At 37.0% G+C, this 26,790-nt stretch overlaps 1 protein-coding gene and 1 pseudogene across 10 annotated transcripts in view; both read left to right on the top strand.

The window, feature by feature from the left end:
• The window catches only part of Ctnna2 (catenin alpha 2), a 1,179,603-nt gene that overhangs the window by 1,008,235 nt on the left and 144,578 nt on the right, over positions 1 to 26,790 (top strand). The gene's annotated exons all lie outside the window — the stretch shown is intronic.
• Positions 18,754 to 25,720, top strand: LOC147829806 (mitochondrial assembly of ribosomal large subunit protein 1 pseudogene; annotated as a pseudogene).

Here is a 26,790-nt window from a genome sequence, read left to right as displayed (position 1 = left end):
ACATAAATACTTTTTGTGCTACTTCTGAATTTTTGAGGCAAAAATGAGTGTCCATCCAAGCTACTAATTAGGGGAAAAATGTGCTGCAATGGGTTGCCTGGATATTCCTTTTCATTATGAATCTACCTTGATTTAGGTAAATGCCAAATTCTATTCTAACAGGCAGCAAAAATGAAAGAAACTCTGGTAGCTAAATTATTCCAAGAGAGAAGTTAAGATGTGGACATAATCTGTATTTCCTTCTACTTTCTTATAATCAAATCATGTTTTAAATGTGTAATGGAAGAGAAGCCAGGGGACAAATATTTCACTTCATATGTCTTGGGGATATTATGTGGTTTTACTTAGTATCCTGATCCCAAGTCCCTCATTTGTAAAATGAAGATAATAGTACTTGCTTAATAGGATTCTTGTTAAATTAAATAATTCAGTTAGGAACTTGAAAGTGTTTGGTCTATGGGAAAGAGTCAATAAATAAGTTAGTTTTATTAAGAACGATCTTTTTTAGGTTATTATATATTTTATCTTATTAGTACATATTAGTTTTATAGAACAATGGGTTTTGTTCTGGCATATTTGTACATGAACATAATATACTTTTATTATATATTCACCCACTGCTTAATCCCCTCTCTTCCCTCCCCCATCCTCTTCCTCTTCTGTAATAATCTTCCTTTTACTATTAAGAGTGTTTATTGTAACAGAAGTGCCTAATCACTGAAATTACAAGGCTTGATGACAAGTGGTACAATTGCTTGGTAAAGACAGACTGGTCAGACACTGGAAGGGTGTTAAGCTTGGCCTTCCTGTTATCCCCTACCAATCAATGGGCCTCAGAGTTTCCCTTTTACCTGGTAAAGAGAACATCATCTTTCACATGGACACAATGTAATCGCCTGTTATTAATGACTCCAAAGTTACTGAGCTTCTGCTTCACAGCTTTGTGAGTCAAGGACTATAATTATGGACCTAGGTTTAAAAGGTCTGCTATTAAGCCTGCAGGTGGTACCACATAATAAAAAATAAATAAAAAACCTGAAGATACTATAAAAGGATTTTATGCTGTTTGCAGACCTAGGAGGTAAATAAATGTCTATTTATTGGAAGAAAAATAACTAATTCCTGAAGTATGTCTGATAAAAAAACCAAGTTGGATACCATATGGGGAATATTATTCCCAATAAATAGATTTTATTCACTATGAAGTATGGATATTTAATAATGACATATAGAAAATGTTAAGACTTAAAAATAGATTTTCCAAGATCTTGCCTTAATTTAATCTAGTCAAATAATATTATTTAGAGTTAAAAGCAGTACACTACTATTTTTCTTCTGAATCAGCTCCTGACCTTTTTCACATCCGCCCTATCAGATATCAGTCTGGGACAGAACTTTCAACTGGAATTACCTTGAAACCTTGCTGGGTCAGTGTGGGTTTGCTATAATCCCTTCAGTGAGGAAGCTCTAACTCGGAAAGTCTCTTTTGCCATGCATGGTGTTTAAAAGTGTATAGTTCCTGGTAATGGTAGGTGGTGGCTGGAAAAGAAACATGTGAAGCAGGGGTCGGCTCACTTTCTGTAAAAGGCTTGTTATAAATATTTTAGGCATCTTGGGTTAGTCTCTGTCACAATTATTTAATTTTGCCATTGTAATGCAGAGGCAGTTATAGACAATACATAAATATGAGAATGGCTGTGCTCCAAGAAAATTGTATTTTTTAAATAGACAAGGCTATCTTTAATCCAAGGGCTGTAATTTGCTGGGCCTTCATCATTCTAGAGGAATGGTTGCTAGTCCAGCAACTGGCAGGCAGTGGCCATATTCAGTTAGAAAGTATATTCTGTGTGACTCCACACTGTTGGTCTCCACGCTGCTTTTATTTTCTATTAGTTGCAAATATGGAATCTGGTATCTGGAAAACATATGAAGATCTGGTTTCGGTCTTTCTCCTTGGCAGCAGTGGTGTCCACATCAGAATAGGTCTTTGCTTGCTTATTCTGTATAATACTCATCCACCATTCCCTGGTTCCTTCAAGTTCAGGTCCACTGCATTTATTATTACTTGTCCTGCCCTCCAACCTGAGTTTATGAACACTTTGCAGTAGATCCTAAATGAAGAGGAGCTTCCTTTGTTGTCAGTTTCTCAAAAATTACTAAGTTTGTTTCACTGATGCTGAGGGCTCGGGTACTTTTGCAAGCTTGTTTATGGCTCTACAGTATTATCAGTGTCTCAGCAAAGACTAGGGCTGAACTGTAGAAATAATGAACTTGTTGTGCATTTTCTACATACATCCTAAAATGATATCTCAGAAATCAGGTCTTTCCTCCTCTTCCTTCTTTTTTCTATTCCCAACCTGTGAGTCAGAAATGAGGTATAATTTTATTCATAACTTTAAGTAATTTCTATAGTTTCATCATATTATTTTCAGCCCCCTTTCCGGTCATCTAAAGAGTCATATCTATCTATGTTCTCCTTTTGTAAAAAAGTAGCATATTTACTGTGTATCAACAATGACCCCATCTTCACTGAAGGTAAGATTTTAAATTACGTGATTCATTGTATTTAACTAAATCCATTTAATGCCTTCTGTAGACCAGACACAGTGTTGGCCATCAAAATGTAGTCACAATCCCAATTGTCATGGTGGAAGGAAGCAACTAAGCATAAGACTTCCAAATGGATAATATACAGAGATCTTTCAGTTGTAATTAAGCACATAAATGCACTAAGGAGAACAGTAAAAACCACCACTATTAATCAAAAATTAAATAAATGGTGAATTTAATTTAATTCAGAATGCACTATTAGGATAAATGGAGAATTCTGTGGTTTGATAAAAAGAGTCGCTAGTGATTTATTTAACATGTCTGCAAAAGTAATCCATGCTCAGAAATGCATAGTGAGACTTGATCTTCTAAAGACCTGTGCAAAGTTAGACAAGATTGCTGAGTGACAAGCTGATTAAACAGTGACCAAAACAATAACTTAAAAGAACTTTGTCTTAGTCTGTTTTTTGCTGCTATACCAGAATTTCTGACCCTGGGTAATTTATAAGCTATAGAAATTTATTTGGGACATCCTTCTGGAGTCTGAGAAGTACAAAGCATGGCTTTGGTGTCTGGTAAGAGAGTCTTCTTACTGCTTCATTCCACAGCGAAGGCAGAAGGATGAGAGGGTGAAAGCAAATGAGCAAGAGGAAGCTACATTCACTCTTAGTATAAGCCCATTCTTGATAATTAACTCATTCCCAAGATAATATTGCCAGTCCTTTCATGACCTATTAAGTGCTTATTTGGGCCTACCCCCCAATTTTGTTGCATTAGGTGTTAAGTTAAGATGTGAACTTTGGGTAATATTTTCAATAATAGGAGATGGATAAGGCAGGAATTGAACTTCATCATGAGTAAATGCAAAGTAGCAGATTGAAAAAAAAATACCAACCATAGTGACATTATGTTCTCTGGGATGTCAGTAATATAGTATAAAAGGAATCACTGAAGAGTGTTCATTAATAACATTAGCCCGTTTTTGCCACTATACATAAAATACCACTAATGCGTTGTGAACCAAGAAATATATTAAAAAACCAAAAGTTTGCTTTTCTTTTTTACTTTTTTCACTAAAAGCATGTTCACTTAACCTTAGAATTCTGAATGCACGTGTGGTGAATGTACCTAAGAAAGATTGGGGATACCGTTTTAGAAGTAGCACCTGTAATAGTCCAGACATGTTACAGATGCTCCGTAAAGAGCAGTTCAATAAGTGCATATGGGCATCATGCCTGGAACTTACTAGGTGTGCATTAGAAAGCAGCTGATAAGTGAATATGGGCAGAATGCAACTGAAAACAGAGAAGAGTAAGAATAAAGATAAAGAAGCACAGCTGGTTTCTTGGGCCATGCTTGAAATATATGACTCCTAAGCATATGGAACTGGAAACATTTTTTATTCTAGTTCATTTCACAGAAATGAGGAGAAAAGGGTAGGTAGTAGAGGAATGGAAATCTCAGATATTGCTGTAGAATAGATAGAAGGAAATACTGTTTTGATACCATATAATAGACATGAAACTCATTGTTCTGTGATAATGTACATATTTGTAACAAAGGGCAGAATTTTTTAAAAATGGCAGACCCATAAATAATTCTTAAAAATGTTTTACTTATAGCTGTCTTTGTGTGTTTGTTTTCCTAAGCTCTTAGACAAAAAAGTGTACATGACTTCATTTCTTATTTTCTTCCACTTTCAAAGTAACTTCTGTGAACCCCCCTGGAATCCTTTTTCAGAATATTTGTTTTTGGTAAGTGACATCATTCATCCTTTCAATCCATCTATAATCAGGACATCTGCCAGGAAAAAAAAAAGTACGTTTACTCTTGCATTGACCCTTCCAAGAACTACCCTTCTGATAATTCCATTCAGTCTTTCTCTGAGCCTCTCTGTTCATTTACATTCCTAATCATTTGAGATTTTATTTAGAGGTCAAGTTTTATTCACCCTGGAGCCTGGAACCAGGACTTCCCACCCAATAGCCTGCTCAACATCTCATGAATAGGAATAATGAATGAAAAGGGCAGACAGTCCATTTAAGTAATAACATTTTCCAAATTTCAAGATGCCATAGTACTGTGACAGTGCATATATATGTCTAGAGACTCTGAAAGAAAGCAAGATTTTAATAAATATTTTCCAATAAAAATAAGAGAAACATATTGATGCTTTAACCAATGAACTGAAAACAACTAAAACAACACAGCCAGACATTTTCTTGTTTCACAGAATTGGACAAAAGCAACCTAACCATACAATAGCCTGTATACATAAATCACTATCTATTATTTAGAGCAGTGGTCTTGGGTTTTGCTTTTACAGTATTTTAGCTTAAGTTTCATGATGGTAATTTTTGCAAAACAAGGTAAGCTTTGGGAGTTTAGGTCTCTATTTTACTACTTTTTCATGTGTCTGTATTACATTATTCATGTTGACTTCAGTTCCATTCTTTTTCCCGCTCCTAATTATACCCTCCAATTCTGTAGAGATGCATTTGTTCCTAAGTGCAATCAAGAAGCATATTAGAAATCAGCTGTACATAGTTAGGCTTTTTATAAATGGAAAGTCTATTACATTTGTGTTAGAAACAATGTTCATACTGGAATTCAATTGCAGTTGATAGATATGTATTGATTGCTGAGGACATGCCAGGGCTGCACCAAGCATGATGGGGAATCTTGCCATAAATAAAATACCATCCTGGCCATGGGGACCTTAGGGTCCAGAAGGCAGTATCATGTGGTGACTAATAGTTCAGCCTCTTCAATTAAGGCTAATGGTCAAATCTTGTTTTTTTTTTACTATTCATAAGCCTTGTGATTTCTCAGAGATGTGGTCCTCTCCACTAAGTGGGAACAATACTAGCCATGGAAACACATTTCTTGTCCTATGTACATCTGATGATAAAACTAATACATGTTCATTATTAGAAATTCAATTGTAACATAAAAATTTATAAAATAAAATGATACAAGGCGGCCTGCTCTCTAATCTCAAATCCTGAAATAACCACTTTGAAGAGTTTGAAGTATTTCCACAAATTGTTCCCGTGGGTGTACTTATATACTATTAATTTTTCTATAAATTCTATTGGCATTATCAATTTCATCTTTGAATATTTAATAAGCTTTTTATTTGGGGATTGTTTTATATTTACAAGAGAGCTGCAAATATGGTACAGAGATTTTATTTATCCTTCATCCAGTTTCCTTGAATACTAACATCATGCCTAGACTGAAAAATTTACCAAAACTAAGAAGTTAACATTAACACATTATTATTAAATAAATGTTTTATTTGGATTTTACCAGTTTTCCCATTAATGTCATTTTTTCTGATCCCAGATGTAATCCAAGATTCCATTTTAGTGCTGGTTTGGTTTAACAAAACATATATGAAAAATCTCACGTCTGTACATGTAAGTGCTGACACATTCCTTTAAAAAGTATTGTACATTGCTTTCATAAGTTAAATCTGTACAATATAATTTATTTACCTCTCCATTACATGCAGATTTTTATATGAATCTTAAAAGAATCTGACATGCATCATTGCTTTAACTGCATTGTATGACATGCTTTCCTCACACCCCACATCTCTTGGTTGCCAAACCAAAGCTCTGCCATCTGTCTGTCAGTAGTTTCCCATATAATAGATACACACCTGTTATTTTTCATCTATTTTTTCTATGACAATTTATCTCTTCAAATTGTATCATGCTAATTGTCATTATATAAACTTTTAGAATGAACAAAGTTTATAAGGTCTTTTATTTGTGATGACTTTTATTACTTTAAAGCTGAAGAAATTATAAGAATGACCCAGTTTCAATAGCAAAGGCAAGTATTTGTAATCCTATTCCTTATTAGTGGTTTTCCAGTTGCACCATAAAAATAGCAGCAATTCTTTACTGACGCATGATTAGTTTGGGGAAAATGGTCAAAATATGAGGCATCAGAAGACAGCTTTACCATCTATGGATATATCACAGGAGTATAAATTAGGAATTTTTTTTCTTGAAGCCCCATTTATTCCATTAATCCATATATTAATGAAAACTAATCATTTCCCCCCAGTTTAGCTTGGTTCTATGGTATATATCTAGCGGCAACACCTGTATTTGGATAGGGAAGATTCCCCACATCCTTAAATTTATAATAGTCTTCTAGGTGTCACTTTTAGGACAGCTGCTAACAAGTTGATTACATAGATTAAGACCTAAATTGAAATAGAAATGTTCCCCTATTAGTGTACCTGTATACTTGATGCTTACTGTGAAACTGAGGCTAGGCAAAGAGTTAAAATCATCGCTGTTTTCCATTTGGACAAACGCAGTGAGCAGGAACCTGAGTTGGCTACTTCCGAGTTCAGCTTATTGTTATTAAACTTCCATTCTAATGCAGTTTCTTTCCTGCTCAATATCAGTTTATAAAAGCATGTTACATGTCCACTGATCCCAGATAACTAAATAAATCCCAGTTTGTATTCGTATAACTAAGTCCCGCTTTGTATCTGTATAAATGCCTGCCAAAGATGGGTACAAGGAATTCAAAGTAAATCAAGCATTAAATCCACATATCTTAATGAAATGAAGGTAGGAATGAGGAGCCCAGCTCACTATCAGTCACATAAATGCACACAAGCACATACATACATTCACAAACATACATATACATACACATTGGGGTACCTTATGCATTTTCTTTTGCTAGATGCACCTTTTAGTTTTGTTTTTGTTTTGGAGGGCATTTATACACAGTTAGTTTTAGGGCTTGGAATCCAGAGCATCACAGAACTGCATTTTACTTTTGTATCTGCACATGCCTTTGTGACATGTTCTTGATAATGTTATGCTGGTCAGATTTCCCATGTGAATGACTTAGCATCAACCCGCAAGTTATAAGTCCCCGAGACGGACATTTCTGCAGTTCTTTTCCATATATTTCCTGCAGAAATCTTTAGAATCATACTCACAATGAGGCTTAAAATTACTACTTTCTCAAGGACAAGGGATATAATCCAGGGGGGTTATATTCTGCGTTTGATGGAAATCTTTGGATAAAAAGTTTAAATCAGTTCATTTTAATGATTGGCAATCAGAAAAGATAAACTATCATTAAATTCTAAATCTAGTGTATTGAGCCTGAAAAAATAACACACAAGCTACCTTATACATGCACAATTGATAATGTATTCTAGATTCTTTCTTTTGCAGTCAATCATCCTGAACATATTAGCCTCAGGTTGCTGGAAATCAAAATAATGGCATGGTGATTGTTAAGGGACCATGTTATATAAGGATGTTCTCATATTTAAATGAATACTTCACTTCTTGTTTCTGAAAAGTGAATATTGGTAGGTTGGTTTTGAATGTGATTTGAATATTTTAATAGAACTGGGTTCTATCTAGGAGGAAATGAAAGTAACTCTGCGACAGTGACCACAGGTCCACTTCTTGCTTGTAAACCTTACTTCCTAGTGGGATTAATTCTAAACATTCTCATTGAAATAAATTTTATTTTAATGTTCTAGCAGGCTAATGTGGAAAGACAGTCTGAACTCAACCTAAGGGCTCAGTCTGGCAGTGATAGAAAGAATGTGTGTGTGTGTGTGTGTGTGTGTGTGTGTGTATCTTTTTTTGGGTGATACTACAGGTCCAAAAGTCTTCTTACAAGTGATTCATAACTCATTTCAAGTGACCTGGGGATTGGAGAGGGAATATGAATGTGACCTGAAAGTTACTAAGAAAAAAATTCCTAAGAAAAAAATTCCTAAGCAAAATAGTACATAAAATAGTACATAAAATACATCTTAAGTAAACTAATTGATCTTGGACCCTTACATGCTAGTCATTCCTAGAGATACAAAATTAGAGTGTCAATTACATATTATTCTTCTCTTTTCATCAGTCAGACTGGGAGAACTGTGTAAATTGTTCAAAAGTAATGAAATTCCTGATCTAAATGTTTAATTTTTGGAGTTGGCTGTTTTTAGACATTTTATACTTTTGATCCATACAGTCCTAGTCTCTGCCACAAGTACTCAGCTCTTGTCATTTTAGAACAGAAGCAGTCACAGACAATATGCAAACCAATGGGGCATATTTGTGCTCAAATAACTTTCTATTTGAGGATCTTAAAATTCAAATTTAATGTAATTTTCACTATCACAAAACTGTATTCTTTAGACCTCCCTGCTATTTAAAAATTACCATTCTTAGATTGTTGGATCATGCGGAAATTCAGTGGGCTGGATTAATTTCTGACAAAAACATGTCTGATTTTTTTTGTTTAAGGACAGTATGTTATCTCCCCAAAAATAATTGGCTGCCAACAAATTTTTCTCACATCCAACCTGATTTATCAGCAGAACAAGCACGACTTCTTTGTGCTGTGTTTTTTCCCCCAAATTCCAATACTAGAAATATATTTATTTGGTTTCACGTTAAAAGGCAAATGCTATCTTTTCCAATGAACTATAGTTAAAGATAGAGGAGAAAGAATGTGTATTCTGTGAGTCTAGGGCATAGCCCCAAGCTGTCAACTTGATTAACTGTTCCTAAAATCTGACATTTTATCTTAAAATATTATGTTAATGCTATAATCTATACTGTCACATATCTATGTTTATTTCTATACACACAAAATTATAAATTACTGGAGAGTTTACTTCCACCATCTATCCATGGAACCTCTGAGTAATTGTGTAGTATCCTGTGATGTGCCAGCCAGGGGCACCCAAAGGGCAGGGCACAGAACTGGAGAAAAATGGTGCATCAGTCCAAGTGTGGAGCAGCCTCTCCATGGTGAAAGGAGTACGGATGCACATCCCGATTGTCTTAGTGACTGTGCTGGCCTCCATCTGTTTGATCCATGGCTTTCACCTGCAGATCCCACTTTAGCTCATGAAAGTAGGATAAGATCAGCTTTGCAGGGCATTTTATTGAGCAGTGTTACTGTGTGATTAAGAAGGCGCCATCTCACCTCACCTAGGAAAATGTGGGCGTATAGTCAGATGGGCTGAATTATTCAAAGCTCTCTTTTCACCCTCAAAAGTATCTGCTTACATGATAAATTACATTGTGACATTAAAGGACTCAGTAGTTTAATGTCATTTTCTTTTTTCCTTAAGTTTCAGAATGTAGTTTTGTTCACTGTGTCCAATGCCAAGCCTTGTGCTCCAGTATGAATTCTAGATTGGTCCAGAGCCACCTAGCAGGTTCTGGTTTGCACTGTCCTAGAGAGTGAGGAAGAGAAGTAACTAAACCAGACAGCCATGAGGTACTAGGCATCAAGTACCTGCATGTCTGGGAAGGGGACTGAATTAGGTAGCCCTGCTGCATTTTGACATTTTGACATAATGACTTTTTTTGGTCACTATCCCTGACACTCACTGGCAATACTTTCTCTCTCTCTTTCTCTCATATTGTCTCTCTCTCTCTCTCTCTCTCTCTCTCTCTCTCCCTCCAGAGTTAACTTTCAGTTTAATCACCATATTGTCACTAGAGCCAGCATTTTGCAACGCAATTCTCTCTCAAACTTTTTCTGACTCTGCATTAAGATATAAAACAAAATAAAATTTATTACAAAATGGTTGAGATGGTAAAGTTTAGGTTATATGTAACATTTTTGTTATATATTATTTATTTATGTATTTATGTACTTAGTTTTTGAGTCTCACTATTTAGCCAGGCTGGCCTGAACTCACAGAGATCCACTTGCCTCAGCCTCCCAAATGCTGGCCTTACAGGCCTGTACCACCATTCCTGGCATATGCCAGGACACATATAAACACACACATAAAATGTGGGTAATTTGTGACACACAATTATAATTCCAGCCCTTGGAAGGCTTAAGCAGGAAGACCACAAATTCCAGAACAGCTTGGGCAATTTAACATCACTTTGACTCAAAAGTAAGAAGGAAAATTGATTTTGGATATATCTTAGAAGTAGAGGTTTGTGGGTTTGATCCCTAGCTCCACCAAAACAAAGTGTCTTTCTGACATCTCAGGTGTCCAGAGACAGATCTATGCTCAGCAGAGGAGACTAAGTCTAACTTCCTTAATCACTGCTCAGAATGGAAAGTATTGTACTGTCATGAGGTGGAGTCATTTCTTGAAAGTTCTGTTGAAAGCCCAAAATTTAAAAAAACCCAGAAATGCAGATTGCAATGCTCATGGTATGGTACTTGTCTGGAAGTTATCCTGTTGGAAAGATTAAGAAAACTTGTTCTGAGGCTGGATTGTAGCTCAGTGGTAAAGGGCTCACCTAGCATACAGAGGCCCTGGTTCATCCCCACTACCACAAAAGATAAATAAAGAAAATAAAATTATTATTTTTGTTACCAAAATAGCACCTATTTTTTATAGGAAGTTAAAAAAATAAAGGTAATCAGAAATAAACATAATGTGTAATCCTCCCTAAAAAAGATGCTTTGATAAAGTTCTTGATGACTTGTCTCTAGTGTTTATTTCTTTTTACCCCTTTTAGTCTCCCACAGGTTCCCTCTCCTTTAGATTACTCTAATCACTAGCTATTCACTCTTTGTAGTTTGTTATACTCTTGGTGTTACCTCTCCTGGAATGCGCTGCCCTTCTGGGTCAGAGCACATGTTGCCTCCTGTGTTAGTCACTTTCCCATGACCGGGACAAAATACCTGCGTCTTCAGTTTTCCAAACTCCTCTCACAAAGTTCCAAAAGGCTTTTAAACCATATGGTCAGGGTTCAATCATTACAACAACCTTACTCTTGGTACCAGTTTTCTGTATTAGTGACTTTCCCACTGTTGGGGCAAAATACTTGACACTGGCAACTTAAAGGAAGAGAAGGTTATTTTGGCTCACAATTTTCAGGGGATCCAGTCCATGATTGGTTGGCTTCAATGCAGAAAAGGCATGGCAGAAAGCCATGGTGGAAGAAAGCTGCTCTGCAAGTCATGGCAGCCAGGAAGGAGGGAGAGAGAGGGAGAGGGAGAAGGAGAGGGAGAGGGAGAGGGAGGGAGATGAGGGGAGGGGAAGAGAGAGAGAGAGAGAGAGAGAGAGAGAGAGAGAGAGAGAGAGAGAGAGAGGAAAAGGAGGAGGTGTAGGGGAGAAAAAGAAGGGGAAGTCGAAAGTGGAGAGTATTATGCATTCTAATTTTATATGGGGTTACATCAGTGTGAATCTTTGTGTCCCAAGTGGTGGGCTCATTGCAGCATGGTGAAGAGGAAGGATTTTCTGTGTCCTCCAGAGTAGTTTCAGCCTTATCATCATCAATGAGTAATTCTATTTTTCTGCTTTTAGTTGTTACCACAGTGGTTCACACCTCTGGTTTCTGTAGAAATTCCATTATTCCAGGTGAGTGAAATTGGTGATCATAAAGTAATTGTAGAAGGTATGCACAGTCCTAAAAGACTGAGAAAGATTATTGAGTTTAAAATGCAGAAAGGTGAATGTCTCAATTCATGGATTTGGTATGTGCTAAGTAGCAAAATTCTAAAAAGGATTATTAAGTGGATTAGCTGTGTCTGGTGGATTTATTGTGTTTTTAGTGATCATCTGTCTTGTGAGAGTCAACTAGACCATGCAAGCATACTCTTTCCATAGAAACAATATTAATTTATTGTTGGTGTGTATTTATCTCCTCCAATAGATAAATAATTTATACACATTGGAGTTCTTAGTTTCTAACACAGATTCTAGCTCCCTGTGATTGCAGAGTAGTTGCTGTATAAATAGGCTAAAAATTGCATGAACACTTAGATGTTTTTGACACAATGAAAAAGGCAATTTGAGTCAAAATGTAGCATCTGTCATTGAAAAAAGACATGTGGTCTGATGCAGTGTCCAAAGAAATGAAGTCTGAGCAGAAGGAGGTGTTAGACTTTTTCTGTTCTTCCCTGATAGGGCCAGAGCAGAAGGGCTATATTGAATCCATTATGAGACGTTGGAAAATATGAAATTGTATGAAGAATATCTGAGAGTGACAGTCTCAGAAAACATAAAGAATACAGGTGAGAAAACTAGCACAATAATAAAAATTATTGTCTACATTCAACTTAAAGCATCAACAGTGATATTAATTGAAAACAAAAAGGAAGGTAATTGAGGCAGGGAGCACATAGTCCCCACCAGGAAAGCTACGATGGCTGTGGACTACTGACAAACAAATATAAATGGAAAGCAGACTTCAACAGGGGCTGCTCCTGATGATGGGCAATGTTTCAAAGTATTATTTAATAGTTACCATGCATAGATACATGGGAAGGGAGATTATGTGTAGACTTCTCTTCTTTTCTTAGAAACAACTGAGAAATAAAAGAATTCTTGTGTGAAGAAGCCTGGGGAGGAGGAATATAGAAGAGAGGTTAGAAGAGCTGTTTTCAAATATTTAGTGACCCATGATATGGAAAAGAGATAAAACTTATTCTTCCTGGTTTAGTTAGGACTGGTTACGGAAAAGCTAGAGGAAGGTGGACTTAAGCTCAAATTAAATGTGTTTTATGGATCTGTTGTGTTAAAAGATAATTTATAATAAAAAATTCATGACTCTTATAGAATAAAAGTGAACATGTGTTAAAATTTTTACTTAACTCATTAATAAGAATACTGATGCGGTATTAAAACCAGTTCAAAGGCAAATTCACAGAACAAACAGATGTAGATTTGCAAAATAGCTCCTGTGGAATTGTAATCAGATACAACATAGTTTTCTGTTGAATCACAAAATTTCCCCTAGAGCAGTGGTGGCGAACCTATGGTGCCACAGCAGGGTGTTTGTATTATTGAAAGCTCTAAAAACTTCACCATCACTGCCCTAGAGTCTTTCTTTTTGATCAAAAGTAATTTCAAATAAAAATTATTCCTGATTAGCAGACATGAACTATTGTGTTTCTTGATTCCATGTTTTGTTTATCTCCAGAAGTGGCCAAAAAAAAGCTGAATGATAACATTTTGGGAATATTGCAGAAAAAGTTTATTCAAAGAAGAGTTTACTTGCTTGGTAACTTTAAAGATAGCTAAGAACTTTAAAGTTCCAAGATCTTACCTCACCAATCAGGAGGCCACCAATCAGGAGGCCAGATCCTGATCCTAAATCAATACAGCTTGGACCTTTTACAAATTAAAGTTCTTGTTAAAACAACACAACACCCTGCCCAAGCTCATGAAGTTTTCCTGTTTCCCACTGTGCCTTGAGCCTGCCTGACCTTTGGATTCCAATTCTCCCTTTTTCGGTCTGACTTCACCAACTAAAATCTCCTTCTGGCTCTTAAAAGTGCTTTAGACTTGGAAAACACAAAGAAGACAACAATATATACTTGGTTGTTACAGGTTGTGTTTTGCTGTTCCCTTCATTTCCCAGAAAGAAATGTGGAAGCCTTACCTCGTAGTGCCTCAGACTGTGGCATTACTTGGAATCAGGTCATTGCAGATAGAGTTAGTTAAGCTCTGACTAGATTGGAGTAGAGGGGCCCACTTATCCATCGCAGTTGGTGTCCTAATATGGTTGAGTGAAGACAAAGACACACAGGAAGAAGGCCATGTAATGATGAAGGCAGAGACTGGAACTATGCTACTGGAAGACAAAGAACAACAAAGATTGCTGGTAAGCCACCAGAAACATAGAAAAGGCAAGGGAAAACTCTTTCAGAGAAAGCATGGCCTTGCTGATATCTTGAATTTGGATTCTTCCCCCCAGAAGTGTGAAACAGTACATTTCTGTTGTTTTTAGCTATGCAGTGTGTGATACTTTGTTAAAACAGTGTCAGGAGACTAATACAAAGACATAGACAAACCTCTCTTCAAGCTCAACTCTGAGCCTTCTTCTAACTGTGAAGCGCTCCATATAATTAATGTGTTATACTCATGTACTCCCTGGCAAATGTAAGGCACTCGATAAATAGTAATTCCACCTCACCATCTTTTTTTATTTTAGACCTAAAACTTTTAAGTCATCAATACGGTGAATATAGTATCATATAATGCAAGGGCCATGAGGTGAAAGTACCTCTGAGTTTAAACTCCAGCTCCATCACTAGGCTGGTTAGCTGCATGACTTGGGAAAATTTCTTTGTTTTTTGTTTTCTGGCTAAAACCAACTTTCTGTATAGTATAAAGATAAAAAAGCAATGGGTGCAGACCATTTGGCATATGGCAAATATATAATATTTAGTAACTATTATAATTTTATTCTCCTTGTGTGATTATTCTTAATATATTAGCTCTTCATGACTTGCATTGCCACTAGAGAGCTTTTAATTATTATATTTGCTCAAACAATTGAATTTATAATCATTGCATTTAGAAAGGGAAATCTGACTGCTTTAAAATTGTCTTTATATTCTAGACATTTTAAGACTTGAAAAATTAGAGCTTTTCACTTTTATTTTTGAACTGCTACTAATTTTAAAGGACTATTAATCCCCTGTGTTTATGACTCACCAATTCATCATCAACAGGATGCCTTTTACAGCAATATGTGACTCAGGAGAAGCATGAGCCAAGTGCCTGAGACCATTTGAGGGTGAGGAAGTAGCTGAAAAGAGGAGGCTGAAGAGTTTTGCTGAAGATAAAGATATTTGAGCATGTGTTCAAGATTGATTCATTAATGTTGAGTGTATTTTAAAGTCAGTTTTCCTAGCTTCCTTTATTTTACTATTACTGGATCTAACAGCAGGAATGCCAAGCAGCAGGGACACTGTCTTCCCTCCCATATTATCTGCACAGTCAGTTCTATACATGTATCAGTAAGAAAAAGTGAAAATATTTATTGGGAATTCACTTGGCTAGAACTTAAACTACCAGAGTAGTATAGATGAGTCCAGGGCAAAGTAGATTTTGACTCAGGTGCTAAGATACAAGGACAAACAAGCCTAAAAAAGTTATCACAAAAATATACAATGTATTTACTCTGAATAAGAGAGAAGTAAAATGTAATATGCAATTTACAAATTAATTTAATAATGTGGTACTCTTTTAGACATGAATACCTAAAACAGTTGATTTTAATATTTGGAAACATTTATTCCCGTGAAATACATATTCCACATGTCCATTGTTGTATTATAACACCACAGGTAAGAGAGGAGGCCACTGCTCCATATGGAGTTGGGCAACTGTTGGTTAATATGTTTTCAGGAAATTATGGGTTGACTAGATACCTATGCTCTTTGTAGAATGTACCTGAGTTGCCATGACTTTTGTAATCTGTCACCAAAGGAGAGTAATTGATTCAGAAAGTCCTGCCACAACTCTTTCTCTACCCCTCTCCACTTCTCTGCTTTGTGTAAATCTTGCTTGCTATATTCCCAGGGAAACTGCGATGGAGGAATTAATCTTCATAGATATAAAAAGAGGTATATAAAGAAGCACAAACTTCTATTTAGGGCTTTTGAGACTGACAAGAGTCACTCTCTGAGCTGCTGGCATTAAAAGCCGATTTTTGCTCCTATCTTCATGTTAAGAGTGGTCTGTTCAGGGCCCACAGTTTCCTGATTCATTGAGAGTAAGGAAGATCCATATTAAGGTGATTTCCTTCCTCTTTTCTGTAATCTTTAGACACCATCTCTTTTTTCTTTCTCCTTCTCTTTCTGTTTTCCTCCTCTTCCTTCTCCTCTTTTTTCTCCTCCTCTTTCTCTTTTTCCTTCTCCTTTCCTCCTCCTCTTTCTTCTCTTTCTCCTCCTCCTCCTCCTCCTCTTCCTCCTTCTCCTTCTCTTTCTCCTTCTTCAGTGCTAGGAATTTAACCCAGGACCAATCCCCTATTATACCAATGAACTATATCCCTAGCCCATGGACTGAGTTTTGAGCCATAACCTCAAGAAGCATCAACTAGGGCTAGAGCAAAAGCAGGGATGTGGTGCAGGTGGCAAGCTTTGAACTCATTTTTTCTTTAAGCATTTGAGGGCTGGAATTAGAGAAAAAAGACTGTAGGGAATGGTTCATTGCTAAACTGTGTGTGTAGGGAGCAATCCAAAGGAAATTCTTGGGGAATAGAGGTTATGGTTACACATATGGACCTACTCATTTATTATTCTGTGCATGTGTGCACATGGCAGGACTGAGGACTATCCAGCATGTATTTTGCATTCAACAGGCACTGGGCAACTCAACTGTGTGAGGCATAGGGGAATGGAAGACACTTTGACACTGATGTTCTGAAATATGAAAGACTGTTTTTGAGTGACTATTTTAAGGGAGAAACATCTACTTATAACTAGTCCAGAAAGATAAGAAGTATGCTCTTTCCCAGCTCCAGAATTCTCAAAGAATCTTTCCTATGGTCAAACAGGCTCTGAGATGTCTCTATTACTACTTTTTTTTTTTTAAAGCTTTACACTGCTCATTGGTTGTGCTGATGGGAACAGATCATACATAATCCCCCATGTAGAAGATAAGCACTCCTGTGTTTACTCTAATAGGCTGCAACTTCTGGGGATAAGCAGAATTCTGAAATGGGTCCTAAGATTTTCTGTACCCTAATGTGCAAAGCCTTCCTATGGCATGTGAGCACGACTAATCAATATGATGGGATAGTCACTCCATTGATTATTCTTCATTATGCTAAACTTCCATCTTAATAGAGAGAACCTCTCCCACTGGCCTTAACAAAGCAAGCTGTTATGCATGGGAGAGGGCTCAAAGGAGGCAACAGTGAGCAAACCATAAATGCTGAGAACAGACCCTGACTGTTCCATCAAGAAAGTGGGAACTTCAGTCGTATAACTCAAAGGAACTGAATTTTGCCAACAACAGTGAATTTGGAAGAGGCCTCAGATAAGATCAGTCCCTGGCTGACACCTAAATTTCAGCCTGGTGAAACTCTGAGCTCTATGCTGAACTCTTAACTAACTCCTGGAAGCCATGACATAATAAATGTGTGTTGTATCTGGTTATTCATCATGCACCAATAGGAAACAAATACATTGTGATTTCTGAGAGAAGAGTAGTAAGTGTCTCAGTAAATTGTTAAGCAAGAAAAACAGTGTGCCCAACCACATGCAAATTATCTTTGTTGAAGTAATTCACAAAATATTTCTCCCTTTGGCCTTAGCCTGAAATTTCACAAAAGAGCAGCAGTCCTGGAATAGTTTGGATATTGACATGGTCTATATGATTTTATATGTGAGCCTGGCTGAGATTTTGTTGACTTAGAACAATTATTTTGTGTAATAACTAGTGATTGACCAAATCCCTACTGTTTTAAAGTTTTGTTATGTGCCCTTATAATGATTTGATTAAGGCAAATTGCAAGTGCATATTTTTTCCTACCAAAGAAAACCCTAATCTTGAATCTCCCTTTTGTTCTGCCTTTCTTCCAAATGTATATTCCAAAGAGCCCTTTCAACATATCACTTATTAAGGAATGGATGAAGTTGCCTTTTTATAGGTTTAAAGGAAGAAGAGAAGACCATTCAGTAAAAATTGCATATTAATTTTTGGACCTTGCTCAGATAAATCAACATTGCTGAGGATATCTTGGCATCCTTGTCAAAATTTCAGTAATCCTCATGTCTCTCTTACATTTTATTTTCACTGAGTTCTTGATATGCTTAAGTTAATGTATTTTACATTATCTGTGATATGTCTGATATGTTGTGGGTTCTAGATTTGTGTATATATCACTTTTCTTGCTAAATAGTAGGTTTTTATGAATGGGCTTCTGATTTACAGGTCTATTTTTACAGCTCTGTGAGGTATATAAATTGACAAGTTGAAATAACACTTTCTGAATCTTTCAGGCCAGTTTGCATTCACATGTCAGCCAAATGAACTTAAAATAAAAGTGTCCACCCAGAAGTAATGTGATTTTTAATTACTCTTTTTGTATATTGAGACAAGTCTTTGTGGGTAATTTTTTAAGCCTCCTAAAAAAGGTTATTCTCCTAATCTGTCCCTTTAATGATGAGCAATATCCCATAGTGTGTATGTGTGTGTATATATATATATATATATATATATATATATATATATATATATATCTGGCCCCTATAAAAACGAAAATGAGCCTGGGAAAGTTGTAACCTGGTGTTTTTTAAATTCTAAACTAAGTCACCGTATTTTATAATTTTAAGAGGGCACAGTTCTCATTGTTATATGCAAATGGTTCCTGCTACAATGAACTTGATCAAGGTATGATCAAGGTTCTGCAACTTTTCTCTTTGAAATATTTTTTTGCACATTACTCAAGATAAAAACTTGTATGATTCAGTTAAATTCTGTCAATCTTCTTATTTTCATAGGAATGAGTTTGTCAATTTGTATCTTAAAAACACATTTATTGAAAAGAATGCAGATGTCTAAAAGACAGAGAATATCTGGGATGCAAGTCTACAAAGAGGGAGGGACAAGAAAAAATTTAGTTTCTTCACTTTTTAAAAGAACCCTGTCTCTGGCTACTTCATTTAATATTTCTACCAAAATCTACCATCCATCTGTTCACTCACCTATCTGTCCACTCATTCACCTACCCATTCTTCCCCTCACCCTCTATCCATTCATCCGTTCATCTAACCACCTACATGCCTACACGTTCCATCTGTTCTCCATATGCCCATCCCTCCATCCCATATTTATCAATCTAGCAAACACTCATCGAGTGTTTGTCATTCTGTAATTTGCTGAGCATTTATGGATGATCCTATACCCCAATGTGAATTTCTTTACATAATAACTCAATGGAGCAAAGAGAAAGAGAATCTTTAAAACTTGTCATTCAGAGATTAGAGAATAATGTGCAGCTGAATATATCTAAACTTTCAAAGTATCTTTTGAAATTATTTTCCCCCTTCAACTTCCCCTTTCTCTTCCCCTTCCCATCCCACTCCCACTCCTGCCTTTCCTCACAAAACACACAAAAGATCCCAAATTCAGTGCTGCTGGGTTCAGTTGCATAGACTATAGTCTCAGATGTAATGTAAGAGCCCTACAGGGCTCAAGGAATTTGTCTTGCAATATAAATGTTTGTTTGTTTCATTTCTCTTCATAAACTATTTCTATTAAAGTTTAAAGCTTATTCTCTTTGCTCTAGGAGGCTCCTTTTATAACAAGGTTAGATAGTTTGTTCGTTTATTTATTTATTTACAGGTAAGGGGAAAGAATGTCTATATAGCCAGATTCACTTTGATTCTTTCTCTTTAAGATGAATTCAAATATAATGAGTCTCATAAGCCAGACACTCTTGTAAAATATTGCATCCTTCTACTTCAGTTTAATCTTCTATTTGATGGAAAACTGAGTATGTCCAAAGATTGCAATTTCTGTTTTATTCGGAGTAATGTCAATGCAAGGATCAATTACATCTTGATTATTATATTCCTTATACACTTGATTGCTTAGGCTACTATCAGCCCCATTATTCGAAGTAATCAGAATTCTTTCGCCATCTCAGAACGAGAATAACTTGGTTCTGCACAATCAAAAATATGTCATTGTAACTGTTTCCATCTGAAAGATAGAGCCATATTCTTTTGACCAGATAACTGAAATGAGAAAAGCTGACAATATATTATTAACCAATCCCCTAGACATTTACTGTAGAATTAAGTGTGACACATTGAAGGACATGGTTAAAGAACTGCTTCACTTCTCTTCCAGTTCAAGAACATAAACAATATGAACTAGGGATGGCAACTGTCTAAAGGATCCATAGGGGAGAAATTAATTGAATAAGGTAAAATTAGTGGGAGAGTCTGCAATATCATTCATTTAACATGTTCTCATGAAGATGTTTAATGGTATTGCCACAAAGTAGCCCTGAGTCAGAAGTTTAGGTATAAGGAATTTATTAGGAAGGTGGTTTCAGGAGGAACCTTTAAGGGAACAGGGAAAGTGAAATGGGTTAAAACAAGAGTCTAAGCAAAGATATGATTTTTATCTAAACTCAGCTGTATCCCCAAAGAAGCTCTGCAACATAAATTAGAGAAGACCATCCTCAGAGGGTTGCAGGTACCAAGTATGTATGCGGAAATTTGATAGTGACAATGTCAGATTTGGAAAGGAGTCTCCAGAGGTTTGAATGGATCACCAGTAGTGTCCACTTCACTCAAATGTAAAATTTAAGACTAGAGAACTTTGCTGGAGGTCAGATTCTGTGAAATTTTCCTCATTTGTCACAACTCATTTTTTTCTGGGTTCTTTTCAATGGTAGTATAAAGCAAAACATGGCTCCAGAGCCAGAGATCTAGAATTGAATCCTAACCCTGCCATTTACTAACAAATAGATACATTTGGCCTAGAGAAAATAGCACTGCCCATCAAATACACATTCAGCCATACATCATACATATGTGTGCTTCCTGTAAAGTTTGTTATCTGGAACTTTTCTGCTATATGTTTATAAACCTTAGCTTTTGACCTCTTCTCCAGATCACTTATTTTATGTTCATCTTATTGACTGACTGATTTATACATATCGGGGATTGAACCCAGAACCTTCAACTTGAGCTACATGTCAGTTCTTTTCATTTTGAGACAAGGTCTCACTTAAGTTCCCCAGCTGGGTCAGAAATTTGCAGTCCTCTTTTCTCAGCCTCCCAAAGTGCTCAGATTATAGCTACACACCACCATTCCCAGCTGAAAATTTTAATTTTTGAACTGATTTCTCATTGTAAAATAATGGGATTTAACCTATTTCTAAAAAATTTCTGGCATCAGAGAAATGTCTGCCGCATGCTTATTTGTGGACACACAGCCCTTCTGCCTCCTACAATCTTCTGGGCAGTGGTCCCTGCCTTTGCAACCTGTCCTCTTTTTATATACCCTGGGAAGAGAACTCTTCAAGGAGAGAAAGCAAGTAGAGACTGTTATTAGTTTTCTATTGCTATTTTTTGCTCTAATTATTATAGTTATTCATATTAACCATAGGTGCTCAAATTGCTACAAACTTAATGGCTTAAAACAATATAAATTTATTATGCCAAAATGTTTTCTAGGTCAAATGTCTGAGCATAGTTTAGTTAGGTTCTCTGTTCAGAGCATCACCAGGGTTAAAAATAGCTGTTGACTTGGCTACATTACTTTCTGGAGCTCAGACTTCACTTTCAGGTTCATGTGGTTACTGGCACAGTTGAGCAGTGTGTGGTTAAAGAACTGATATTTCCTCTTCCTTGGTGGCATTAACCAGACACTTCTTGGTTCCTAGAAGTCATCCACTGTTCATTGCCACATGGCTCTGGGCATGGCAGTTTCCTCTTTCTTGAATTCATCAAGAGAGTCTTTGATACTTGTTAACTTCTTTGAAATGATTCAATTGTTTAGGTCAAGCACACCAGGATTTTTCTTTTGACTAAACAATATCAACTGATAAATAACCTAAACAAAGCAAGGATAATCCCATAATGTTAAAAACAAGACAAAACAAAAAGAAACCTCCCATCCCCTGGGGGCAAGGATTATACAGGGCATGTGTAGCAGAGTGTGAGAATTTGAAGACTAAGAAATTTCCCTGCAATAGGAATTAAGGAAAGAGGTCAAGGACAGACTTCCTGCCTCCAAATTCTGGCTCTCTCACACAGAACCTGTAAGATTTTGGGTAGGTACTGCATCTAGGCCTCCATTAATTTTTACCAGTAAGGTGAATCAGAATCATAGTTAGCTCCAGGGGTTGTCATGAAGATTCAGTGGGATTATGCACAAAAGACCTCGGGTCAGTGTGTGGCCTACAGTCAGATCTAAATGTACGTCAGCTTTTTAAACATGTGGGGTTGGCTTAGCATCTAAGAGCCATGGCTTGCAGATGGATTCAGTGGCTTATGAAGAGAAATTATGGCCACCTTTAAGAAACACAAGGACACAAAGTGGCTCAGGATCTGTTGAGAAGATATGATTGTGGGGACTGGCACTCCTAGATGCCTGTCATGCCCCCCAACAGGTGACACTGAGTTTGTCTGATGGCTTAATACTCTGAAGGAAATGTTTTATAGAGGTTAAGAGGTAATAAAAAAATTAAATCTAAGCTCCAGACCCAAAATGGAACATCAGAGTCACCATTAAGTTTCCTGATGACAGGAAGTTTGAGTTGGGATCTGAAAACAGACAGGATTTGGAATGCTGCAGACTTAGGAAAAAGGTGTTCTTGATAAGTGATGCAAAGCCCTCAGTAGAGGACTTATATTTCATGGATTAAATAATGGCTTGTTTTTCTTTTTTTCACACCTATGGAACAAGTAATATATTGTGAAACTATTTAATCTAATTAAAAATTAATTAAAATGTAATTATCTAGTTTAAATATCCTTTAAGTGTTCCAGGGGTCTGCCACATTTGTGTTATTGGTACCAAAGCATACATGGAAATTGAGCATATCAACAACTGTCTATTTCCTCTATTCTTGAAGCTTAAAGCATAAATCTTATATTGATTCAAAAGCTGTGGGTTAATCAAGGGGTATGGAGCCTGAAAGAAATTACCATGGGGGATAATATCTGAAGTCACTTAGAGTGGGCATATGTGCACTTCAAATGTGGAGGAAAGGCAATTCAAATTGTTCTGGAAGTCTAATAAGCCCCATGCACAATTCTATTTTTTTTGACATAAAATGCATAAAGTGCAACTGCTTAACTTTTCAGATAGCTTATTAATTCACTTCTGTCCTAATCCCACCAGCGTACATGAACAGGAGAATTTCCAGGTGCCTTCTGTAACTATTCTTGTTATTAAAGTTAGTTTAAAAATTAACTGTAAGTGTTGTACCTTTTTTGAGAATGCTACAGCTGTTGGATTGGTAAGGAAGCCTCCAGGGATATATGGAGGATTTTCATCAGCTAGGCAATTTATAGTTCTTCTTGGTTCCTACTACATGTCACATATTCCCCAACAAGTTACAACATCAGCTTCAGTTTTATTATTAGTGTATATTTGAAAACACTGTGGAAACAGAGCCCTAAAAGATTTTCAGTGCAGTTTTGCAGGGGATGAGATGTTTGTGAGGAAAGGTGGTTTCTAATGAGATTCATGACCACCTAGTGACCAATGGAGTCAGACACTGGTTAGCTTCCGTAAGCAGATAGAGGAGTCAGTCAGGCTCCCTGGAGGAAGCCACTCGAGCTGAATCCTTAAAGGATGAGCAGAAGCCAGAAAAAGTGAAGATAGTCTTGGGAAGTTCATTCCACACAGGAAGACCAGTGTGCAAACAAGCCTGGGCAGGGAAACAGAGAGTATTCCTGAAAGATTCAAATAGTTTGTGGTTGCTGGAGGCTGACCTGGGAGGGAGGGAGAAATTGAGTGTAGGGAGGTGAAACCAAAGGCCTGGGTAGATCCTGAGAGGTCTGGTGGGTGACTAGAAGAACTTTGGGCATTTGCTATGGGCAGCGGTGAGAGACTGAAAGGTTTTAGTCAGGGCAGAGCTGGATCTAGAGGACTTATGATAGGCTCTGGTAAGGTGTACCTTCAATGCTGTGTGGAGCAAAGGGTTTAAGCAGGGCAAGATGGAAAGAAGAAGTCAGTGAGGAGGATGTTGGAGGTATTTAAGCTAGCGATAAAGAAGTCCTGAGTAGGTTTAGTGTAGGAGGGATGCATGAGAGTTGTAGCACAGCCTCAGCAGTCGTTTCATTTTGGAGGACATAAATAGGAGCACGTAAGTGTAAGTGCAGAAGCCAGATAGCCTCATGTGAGTCCTTCACAAACTATGCATGTGACCTGTTCAAACTTAGTGTCTTTGTTTCCTGCTATATAAGATGGAGAAGAAACTAATAATAGTATGAAACGTGTGCCCATTAACGTACATAGCATTGCGAGTGGGGTCGCTGCTGTGGCCCGTGTTGTCTCCAGGGAGCGGGCACGTGGTAGGTGCAGTGCCCAGCTTCAGCTGCTGGCGGTGCAACAGCTTCCAGAGGGACCAGCACTCTTCCGGGCCTGTCTGACTCCAGACTTTGTGTGTGGGCTGCACAGCAGGCCTCAGTGGGGTAAGAGGACTGGTGGTGGTGGTGGGGGGTGCCAGGAGCCCAGCGCCGCAGATCGTACTGGTCCCAAGTTTGACATGGATATGCTGGTTTCACTTCTGAGGCAAGAAAATGCAAGAGTCATTTGTGTGATCAAGGTTCCTCCAGAAAGGAGATACACTGATTACTTTGTGATTGGCAGTGGGCCTTCCACCCAACACTTACATGCTGTGGCCTACTACATTGTGCAAATGTACAAATATCTGAAATGTAAAAGTGAGCCTCATGTTAAGAGTGAAGGGAAGAACACTGATGACTGGCTCTGTGTGGATTTTGGCAGCATGGTGATTTATTTAATGCTTCCAGAAAGCAGAGAAACTTATGAATTAGAGAAATTATGGACTCTATGCCCTTATGATGACCAGTTATCTCAGATACAGTTATCTCAGATACCACCTGAAACATTACCTGAAGATTTTATTGTTGGAAAAGAAGAAGAGGATACTTCCTCATTGACTCCAGTGGAGTTCAAATGTGAATAAAACTAGACAAACAGTTAAAAAAAACTTGGAATAGTTAAGAGTATATGGAACACATAGTCAATATAAGTTAGTGATTATTATTATGAAAGACATTAGAAGAAACATACAGGTTCCAATCAAACTCTGTGAGTTGGAATCCTGGATTGGATACTTGTTAAGTTCCCATTGCAATTTAAACATTCTGTACTACAATTGCCTCATCTATCCATACAGATAACAATAGCATCTACCTCATAGCAAAATGCACGTAAAGTAGTGAGCAAGTGCCTGCCATGTAATAAGGGCTCTTAGTGCCATAATCATCACCATAATCACCACCACCACCACCACCAACACCATCATCAGCATCATCATCATCATCACCACCTTCACCGCCATCGTATCATCACCATCACCAACATCACTATATCATCATCACCATAATCACCCTCACTATCATCACCATAACCATCAGCACTATCTTCACCACCACCACCACCATTATCATCATCATCACTATCACCACTGTCACCACTATCACCATCATCTTCACCATCATGACCACCATCATCACGATCATCATCACCATCAACGTGACTATCAGTATCACTACCGCCATCATCATCATCATATCATTACTACCATCACCATCACCGTAATTGTGGCCTTCATCATAGTCTTCCGTACCATCACCATTTCATCTTTTAGGTATATCTCTCATTTCTTTTTCTTAATTTTACTTTTTTGGTAGCAGTATATTAAGAATTGATTATTATTAGGTATATGTAAAATGAAATGCTCCACATGTGCTTGGATTTTTTTGCATATATGTAAGTATTATTATAATATAAAACTACTTTTCCTGCTAAATTAGCCTTAGTCTTTCAAGAAAAAAAATCTATAAGACACTTACTGATCTAATAATTTTATATCTGTGAGCACCTTTGACTCATAAGAAAGGGAAGTGGAGGTGATGTGCTAATGTTTTCATTGTAGCTAAAACGTTATTAAAAAATACCGCTTGGCACTGATATATAATCTATTTGTCAGAAATGTCATTATTTTCCTCTAGTAGCATTGCTTAGTTCCAGGAACTAAGTAACAGGGCTGGAATTTGGCACTTGGGCTGAATCTTCAAATTTCAGTTGAAACTATCAATTTATTTTTACTCACGTCCACTACTCAAATGATATTAAGCACCTATTGAGTTTCCAGTTCTAGATTAAGTGCTATGAAGGCAGAAATGGGTTTATGTTAAAGAGCTTCCTCTCCTCAGTAGGAGGACCACTGCTTACTAGCATTAATGGCTGGTGAATGATCACTATGTCCTGCACAACAGGGTGTGAACACTGAGTACTAAGAATGCTCAGAGCTAGAGGGACAGAGGCAGCTCACTGTTCCCTAGGGAGGGTCAAGACTGTGATCCTGCCATAATAAGCATTTAACTCTTTAGCAAAGACATTTACCATCTGGTAGCCTCAGTTTTATTTTTAGTAAAATGAGGGTGGGATAAAAGATTTCTAAATTATCTCCCAAATTTTATACTTGCTGATTAAATGTGAGCTGAGCACTTTCTAGAATCTTTCTAAAGAAATAGGATGTTGGCTGGGGATGTAGCTTAGTAGTAAAGTGCTTGCCTGGCATGCAAGAGGCTTTGAGTCTGATTGTCAGGAATTTCCCTCCACCCCACTCTCTAAAAAAGAAACGGGACTTGCCAGCATGAGAGATTTTTTGTTATAGTTTAGTTTGTTTTTGTTTTTGTTTTTGAGGGACCCATAACTTATCCTACAAAATATGAGCCCTCCTAACTCTATATTTTATTTCTTTATCAACTCTGATCAGACTATGTTTGCTAGGTCCT

The sequence above is a fragment of the Heterocephalus glaber genome, unplaced genomic scaffold (assembly GCF_053883595.1).
Source record: "Heterocephalus glaber isolate CG9 unplaced genomic scaffold, H.glaber_assembly_v1.0 deba00000470, whole genome shotgun sequence".
In the NCBI taxonomy this organism is placed as follows: domain Eukaryota; kingdom Metazoa; phylum Chordata; class Mammalia; order Rodentia; family Bathyergidae; genus Heterocephalus; species Heterocephalus glaber.
This window is presented reverse-complemented; position numbering and strand designations above follow the sequence as displayed.